Source organism: Homalodisca vitripennis, chromosome 8 (assembly GCF_021130785.1).
Source record: "Homalodisca vitripennis isolate AUS2020 chromosome 8, UT_GWSS_2.1, whole genome shotgun sequence".
Classification (NCBI taxonomy): Eukaryota; Metazoa; Arthropoda; class Insecta; order Hemiptera; family Cicadellidae; genus Homalodisca; species Homalodisca vitripennis.
Window position 1 is genome coordinate 111,588,584 of NC_060214.1, and position 9,591 is coordinate 111,598,174.

Sequence of the window (9,591 nt, forward strand, 5' to 3'; positions counted from 1 at the left end):
CTGCATTTTCATACGAGATTCAAATTAAACTTCATTTCCTTTCAAAACTTTTTTGAAATTACATATTTATAAACTAAACTTTGCAATGTTCCTTTAAATAACTGTGTTAATTTATTGTAGTAATCGCCATAGTTAAATTGTGTAATCAATATTTTAAATAATTAATTTTTGTAAAGAGAATGAAACAAGACTTTAAATTTATTTTCTATATTTAGCATTATGTTTCCAACATTTTTCTTAATTTGTGTGCTTATTTTCATGAAAACTAGTTATGCGCATTGCTTCTATATCACAGTTTTGATTGCTTTGTACCCTACAATAAAATTCAACCTAGTAAAACTTTCTTCAAGAATCAAATGGAAGAATTGCTATAGCAAACCATTTAATCATAAGGTAAAAAAAAAAAAAAAAAAAAAAAAAAAAAAAAAAAAAAAAAAAAAAAAAAAAAACTAAGGAAGCTACTATTTTAGCTATTTACCAGGTAAACTTATAAATCATATTTGGTCAGGCATGGTTGATTTGTGATAATTCTTAGACACTCGTGTATGTATGGCCAGACATTTTTACATAAGCCTTCTTATGAGTGTTCGTTTCAAAACAGATATTTTGTCTGTATTCCAAAATTGTTGGAATATCAACAATATTTACTCTGTAATATATCAAGGAAGGAAGTAAAAAATGTCTTATAAAGAAAACATTATATGCACATAATGATTAATTGAATTGTAATATATTTTGATACTTGTGTTATTCTTTATTAAAAATGTTTAATGTCATTTTATTAAAAAAAATAGCTTTGTTGTTTAATCTTATAAATATAACACAACTTATAGTTAGTATATGCATAATGTTTTATTTTAAATTTGTACTGTTACAACAACAAAAATATTGAAAACTTGTATATTTATCTTATATTGCACAATTTTCGATAAACTGCATTGAACAATTCTTGATTCTTGCACAACTGATGTGCATAATTATGAAGAACACTAGTTAGGAATTCATTACGTGGCATGAGACGAAATGAAGTAGCCCACTTGAACTTGTTAATTAATAGGATTAGTTGTTGATAATAATTTTATAGCTGTTGCACAATACATCAATGGTAATGTGGTAATAACTAAGCGTGGCTTGGAGAGAGACAGAAATAGTTTAATTATAATAAATTGATGGTGACAATTGCAATTCAGTTCAGAAAGGTTCAAATCACGCAAATTACAATAGATTCTGTCATAGGAACATACAATTGTAAAACACCTACCAGAAAATTCTAAAAAACAAGGTTTGTTACATTGAGTTTAAATGCAAAGCGTCAAGGTGGTTTTAAAATTTGAACAAGAACCTCTTCATAAAAATCTTTCAGAGTTAACTTCGAGTTTAAAGATTTTATCTTGCTTAGCCTTTTTTTTAAAGTTTAGGTATTCCACTCTCTGTCCCCTTTTTTGTTCCCTTAGGACAAGAAGCTGAGAAATTACATGGGGCTATTCCTTAGTCTTAAAAAGACCTTTGTACTGCTTCCGGAATGATAGGATAATCTGGATGGGTAAGGTTGAGCGTTGATTTTGGACTTTAAGCTCAGTCATGTCTCCTTAGAAGAAGAGGAAGCCAGCTCTGTACCAGCCGCTGTAGTCAAAGCAGGCAGGGGATGACGTACCCTTATGTCTAGGCTGGCAACAGCCCTTAACACTAAAGGAGTTCCAACACGTCATCTACCGCAGTAGACTAGACCTATGAATCCTTACATCCCAATATCTCGACATTACGGTTAGTTAAATATATAGTTTTTTTTTTTTTCCTTGGGGCGGCCTACTGTCATGCACTTAAGCCTCAAGGGCTTTTTGCGCACCCCGGAAACACATCATGAGGCCCACCAGTCTACAACTTCAGTAGTTCAACAAACCGCCGAAAAACAACCTATCAAATCCTCCTGGAAAAATTCACCACCCCTGTCCAAACTACCAAAGATGGCATACCGCTCTCTTGCTATTGCAGGGCAATCAAAGAGCAGGTGCTCAGCAGTCTTCTCCTGCTCATTACACCTTCCACAGAGCAGATCCTCCTGAAGGATGCCGACTCTGTGAAGTTGCTTCCTCAGGTGACCATGCCCCGTAATGAGACCAATGACTTTAGAAGACATTGATCTGTTTAATGAGAGAAGGTCCGAAGCCACCCTGGAGGAAGGTGACTGTAATACCATTCTACTCACTCTCAAACCCAGATGCAACCTCCACCTTCTCTCATACTATATATATAGTGCTGAGGATGTCATAACTAATGTTAATTCTGCACATATTGTGAAAGCCGTAAGAATATAATATGAAAAAACTATCCGTGTGAGCACAAAAAATAATACAAAACCAGTACAGTTCATATTTCTATTTTTAAAATAAGTGTTTAATTGCAATTTTTACACTTTATATTAGTCTATTAGTACTCATTAACATTGTAAATATTCTGTCCAGCACAGGTGAGAGAGGATATATATATATATATATCATATGTGACTTGACTGTTGAAATTTAAGATTGAACAATTTAAGTGGTTTATAATGGTTGGGATGTCAATGCAAGATATTCAGGAAAGATATCTTATGCTCTCTATTTGGAAGCCATGAGTCAATACAACAGGGTTGAAATTTGTCCAGGAGTGACAACTGCTCCAAGTGAATCAAGGGTAGTATAAAATTAAAGCCACAATATTTCCAATACAGGTTGGTGGGAAGAAAAATCACAATGATCATCATTGGATCTCGAAAATGCTTGGGGATATCAGTGGCATGGTTTCTCAATGACACTATGCACTTCTTGTCTCTTCCAAGGCAAGATGTAGTAAGGTGTAGAGGGGTCTCTCAATGAACAGTGCAGGTTTTGGGATGATTGAAGTTATCTTACCATATTAGTGAGAATTCCCAAAAACATCATCGTAGTTTGATAACGTGATGATGTATAACGGAATGGGATTGAAGTTTTCCCAACTACTATTACTGATTTCAGAGTTTATTGATGTCATCTGACCTCCATGCAATGAATCATATAAAATATTTCTTTCATTAATGTTATGTAATAAAGTTTTTCAATTCAATGAAGGTTTTTAGGAGGCTGTAATTGTATCATGAATTTAAGGATTTCATTTTTATATTAAATGAAATTTAATAAGAAATTGTTATGGATTACCTATAAAGTTATACAAATGTAATGATTTACAAAGGTTAAGGCTTATCATTTTATAGTAAGATTATTATTAAATATTATTAAAATTATTGGTAATCATTTTCTAATGAAGTAGTTCTTGTGACTTTTCTATATCAGAACAATACTGTAAGCAAGTGTACTGCCATATTGTCTTCATTTCTTTGGAATAATTCTTCCTGGGTTCAAGTTCCATAGGAACTTCGGAAATTTATAAACCAATACTCAGTTAAAAATGCCTATATTTAAACAGCTAAAGTTTTTGACTGTTCCGTCACTTTATATATTTATGAGGCCTTAATGTATACCCATAACAAACTTACCTAATAATATCAGCACAAAAGATCATGATTACAATACAAGACAGAGAGACAGACTTACATACCTAATCCATAGAACTAAATTATTTGAAATGGTCCCTTATTACAAAGGACTAAAATTTTACAATAACATTCCAATATCTCTATCCTCTTTGCCTTTAGAAAAGTTCTCTATAACATTAAAAAATATCTTAATAGAGAAAGAACATTATTCAGAAAATGATTTTCTAGTTGACACTACCTTCATTGAATAAATTACTCTCCAACCATTTCTAATAACCTGTACCTGTACTGTTAGAATGTAATGTTTCATGTGTGCTTATGTATGTATGCATACCGGATCACTGTTTTGTGTGATTATTTATCGATAAATTATTAATTATGTTTATTAATAGTTTTTTTTGGATAAGGATATTTTAAATTATATTGACGAATCACCTGTTCATTGTAGATATTATCTACTACAATTATGTAATGCTACTGACAATAAATTTCAGATTCTGGCATTGATATGAATACTAATTGGACCATCAGCAATATTACGTACGAGTGAATATAAATTATGCAGCTCTACTCACACTGCAATTAGAGGATAAATAGTTTTTTATCCTAACACAGGAATTTCAGTCGGAACAATACTGGATTGTAACACATGAAAACCATTTACATACTAACAATGAACTCTTGCCTGGTGAGATTCCTTACTACTGACAATATTTGTTGCGTAACAAAAGCTGTTGATTTCAAGAATCAAGAATTTTTTTTTCCATTAAGTAAGCAAGTTACGATAGGCATCGTCATACATAAAACAAAGTTAAGACCCACCATAACACAGTCCATATACTCTTCAACAGTATTAAATGCTTTATTCTTAAGCTACTTAGCTACAGTAGAACTGTATTTTTTACTTGGAAGTGATATAACAGAAATTGGCAGTTTATTGTACATCAAAACCTGTTGATGTTTAAAACAATTAAAATATTTATTCAATCTAATACTAGTTTTAATAAGGTTTTGTTTTTGTCTTGTAATTATGTATAGAATTATGATCATTAAAGTTGTTAATATCTTATTTTACATTGTTTAAATTAAAGATAATATACATACAAGTGAGAATTATAATATTAAATTGTTGAAAAATGATTTAACATGAATCAAATTTAGATAGTCCACTTATTATTCTCAGAGCTTTCTTTTGCCAAATAAATGCCCTTTTGGCTGAACTGGCATTACCCCAAAGTCATATTCCATATTTTAAATGGCTGTTAATTAAAACGCCAAAATATACCACAATAATATACCACTTTCTAGTTCACACAATTCTTCAGTTTTTTAAAAGATAACAAACATACTTTAGAGACCTTTTCACAGAGGTAATTTACTTGTTCATTCCAACATGGTTTGCAATCCAGATGGATACCAAGTAATTTTTCAAGTTTAAAAAGCTCAATGTCATCAATATCTAATGGTTTTTATATAAAATTTACCAGGGTAACAATAACATCACCTCAATCTTCAGCAAATTAGGTTAAAATCCCCTACAGTGACTGTCATCTGAGAAGACCACCGGTTCTTACTCAATTTAGCACTGGGATTAGTCAAATCATTCCTAAGACTGTCCCATTTTGAAGCCAGTCTGTCAGAAACACTGTTACTATGTATCTTGATTTGGACACAATTTTCCATTGTATTGAGAATATTTAACAAGGCTCTTATAGAACAAGTCACGAAAACTCATTCTGAAAGCATAAATCCAATAGCTACATGTAAATTCCTTACCTGACAGAAATTCTTGCAAGTCCCTTTTCAAAGAATCACTCTGCCAAGTATGTATATTATATATTCTCATTTATTAAAATGTAAAGAAAATTTAGAAATATATCAGCTCAGACAAAATATACATTATTATAATACAAGGAACAAAGGCAAGCTAGATATGGTAAATGTTAGGCTAGAAAAAAACTAAGAAAAGTCATTTATGTATGGAAATTAAACTTTTCAACAGCTTACCTGATAATGCATGGAAAGTTAGTATTGTTAAGTTTAAAAGTTCTATTAGTACTTAGTTGAAGGACAAAACCTTTTATTCAATTGACGAGTATTTATCTTGTGACACTAGTGAAATAAAATTTTAGTCTACTGTTTTTTTATTTCTTGTTTCTTTTTAAATTTATTTATTACTAGCGGGCCCGGCGCGCTTTGCTGCGCATTTCAATAATTTTTTGCAAAAGTTGCCCGCGGGCTTCGCACGCAATTTCCCGTTGAAAACAGTACACTATATTCACTTATTCTTTTTTCTATCACATTCTAAACATTGCTGAGATAATTGATAGTCGTTCCATCGTGAGCCTCTTGGGCGTATTATGAAGGTATGTACCATATTCCTGCCTCTATCTAGCTGTTACCCACGGCTTCGCACGCAAATCTTAAGAACCGAAGTCCTTATATTACTTAGTAAATTTTTTTTTTTTACTATAATAAATTTTAGATTAAATTAGTTATATCTCCGATGCCACGATTGAGCTTGCTTTGTTGTCTCGATCGAGAGAATATGTACACACGGAGTTTTGAGAACCATACTTCTGTCAAAAAAAAACAACTAAGGTTGATTTTATAACATTCTTTATATTTGTAGCCAATGTAAGATAGTAATTATGATATCTGCATTACTCTTCTGATCAAGCATGAGCATGGTTTATATTAAATAAATATTGCAGTTAAAGGTGAATTTTTACGTCAAATTTGAATTGTATTACCTGGATAGTAAAGTCTATGTTTAACAGTGATTGCAAAAACAGTTTAAACAAAATTTGTCGTTTCTCTTAAGCTTACTCTATGCTTTAAAACTATAAGTGTAATATATGTTTACAAAGAACAGCTGATTAAAAATTTTGAAAAGACGTTAAACATATGTTTGCTGCAATGCATTTCTTATGGGTATTTCTGTAACCAGTGGGGCGGAATCCTGAATCGGGAAAGGGATGGGCATAGCTTATAAACCTTCTCCGTGGAAAAATACATATACGTACAAATTTTTCATCATGATCGGTCCAATAGTTCACGATTCCATAAAGGACAAACATACAAACATTCATTTTTATATATATATAGATTTCTCATTGGACAAAGCTTTTTGATGAGCATTTGTCCTGTGTCAATTTTGAGGCCACCGTCACAAATTTATTCGGTTGTTATTTGTTTTATTCTCTGTTATTACTTCTTATATATTTTATTTGTTGTTGTTATTTTATGAATTTATTGTAGTTGTACATTAGTTATTAATCATCTATCTATTTTATTATAGGCTTATTGAAATATTTTGTATACAAGAAATCAAGGAATTTGGTATTGGCTAGTTATACTAATATCATGAATTTTTTAACAATGTCAATTGCATTTATATATGTTTAAAGACAAATTAAGAATCTTGAATTGATACAAAGAACATTTCAATATTATACACCACACAATAGAGCATGTAAAACAATATTTGAGGGGGCTGATACAATAGGTAATTTAGGAAGAGTATCTTCCAAAAATAGGGGCTCAGGAATATTCCCCCAGGACATTGCTGAGCTTTAAGACCTCATAAATGTGTTCTAGCTTGAAGCAAACTATTGGGTTGCAATTTTAATGTTTGTCTTTCACAATTTTGTTGAGGGGGTGACTTGAGCCCACCTGAGCCCTCCTTATATACACCTATGACCCCACAGTCAACATCAAACGTTTACTGAACACTGCAATTCTTTGATATTAACTCTACCCCCTGATAAATACAGTCTTCATAGCTGGATGAGTTTTGTTACAGTCCAAGACAGAGTCAAGATGCTAGAAATTATCTTTAGCTCGCTGGTACATCAGTAAACTCCAATGAGTGCCTAACTCATTTTCCTGGTCATTGTTGACTGGAGCTACAATCCATAGGAATCCCTCACCATCAAAACCTGCTGCATAGTTCCAATCAGTTTCAACATATGACTTATTCATATAATATGATATATATATATATATATATATATATATATATATATATATATAGTAATAGTGACTATTTTAAAATAAAGTAAGAACGAGATATTGTCACTGGCTATAAAGCGACACAAAGTCTCAAATTACGAGTAACATCACACAATACTACTGTGCCTTTCAGTAGCGAAAGTGTTTATGTACCTTTTCTATTACTGACCCCTCGTCCAGTGATTATGTAAATGATTTAGGTCTCTCTCAAACCTAAGCTATGGACATGGCATTATATATGTATATATTCAGGGTGTAAATTAAGTCCTGATACGTCTGGATATATTCCAAACGGATTGAAATATTAATGTACAATCTTCACCATACCTATTAAAATAATTTTTTGGACATTTTGGAGTTTAAAAATATTCCCCCATAACTTTAAATTAAATTGCAACCCCTATCTTGTGACAAGTCATTTGAAAGGAAAATTCAAAATAAACACAAAACATCTCTACGATGATCCTAGCAAAAGTTATGGGGATATAGTTTCTGACATCATCTAATACATGCTTATCATATAATTGTCTGGTTTCTGGTATTCAAAAGAAAGTAACAGGATTTGTTTGTACATTTTCCATCATTCAGTGTCACTAAAAAACTTTAACCAAATGATATTCAAATGTTTGAATTTCTTCATAGAAGAATATCATAAAAAGTTTTCAATGGTTCAGTTTCTTTATTTTAATTTTGAAAACATTCTTTCAGGAAATTAATTGCCATACTCATGTAGTTATCTAATACATTTGTGAATCCGTCTCTTCTTCGTGAATTCATACGCCTACTGTTTGTTTTAGTTAATTAACTAATTGGCCTATTAGCAAATTAGGCAAATTGGCAAATCAGCTATTATACAATCCAGCAATACTCATCAATTGAATTGAGTTTTGTAACTCCAAGACTCCAGATCAGTTACTCTTGGAATATGGGATTTACTTCCTCTTCTGTGTTAAGGTAATCACCGTCTATGTGTGCACACTAACTTTTAGTGTTACTAAAATTTACTAATCATGCTATGGAAACGTCTTTTCTAGTAATAAATTATTGAAGAGTCTTTTACTAAATTTTACAACTGAATTTGTGGTTAAGTGGGAGTTCCGACACCACGATCCGCGTAACAGGCTTCGCTGAGGTTGCACACAAGCTATAGCTTCAAATCTATAGCTCATTTTATTACGCTGCATGTATGTGGAGAGGTTACTATGTCACATGCGAAAATGTCATATGATTGTACTCAAATTTATGTATTCCGTGATTTTCTTGTTACCATCACAGTTACCCATGAGACCAATTAATTTTAAAATATATACGCTAACTCTCAGCCAAATCTGAACTTCATGTCGTTTATATAGAAATGAAGCTTCATACAAAACTTCAAGTATGTAGATTAATTCAATGTTTACAGATATTGTTTAGACAGATAGACAGACAGACGATATGATGATTAAATACCACAAATTATAGCACCTCATTCAATGTACTTGTTTGTTACCATTGCCTAGCTCTTTGCGGTTTTCCAGAAGGAAACTGCTTCAATAATGTTTTGGTGCTTCATCTTCTTGAGGATTTGAGGGTTGAACAGGAACAATGATATCTTCATCTGTTAGATCTGTGTGGACATACTGCTAAATCATCATTGAAGTCAACAAATTCTTCAAACTCCATTTCTTGGCCTCCAGTACTTCACTATCTTTACTCCAGTCCTAAAGAGGGAGGGGTTGGGTGCATCTGCTGCGATTTCATGTAGAGACACCCGTTTGAGTCACTGTTTGTGTTGAAAACTATGTACTATAGAGTTCGAGAGCGTAAAATATTCGTTCTATAGAGGTTGCGTTCGTCTTGTAGAGATTCTGTCCCAAGATTATTCGTTGTATAGAAGTTATCAGTCTTAGCCCAAATCACAAAAAATTTGTCTTATGGAGGTTTTTATCTAATTACTATGTTGTATATAGAGGTGTTTTTAGCATTGACTGTTAAGAAAGATTCGAGGGGATTTGAAATCATTTGTCTTATCGAGGTTCGTACTAACGAGTTTCGACTGTAGCGATTAAAATATAAATCAATTG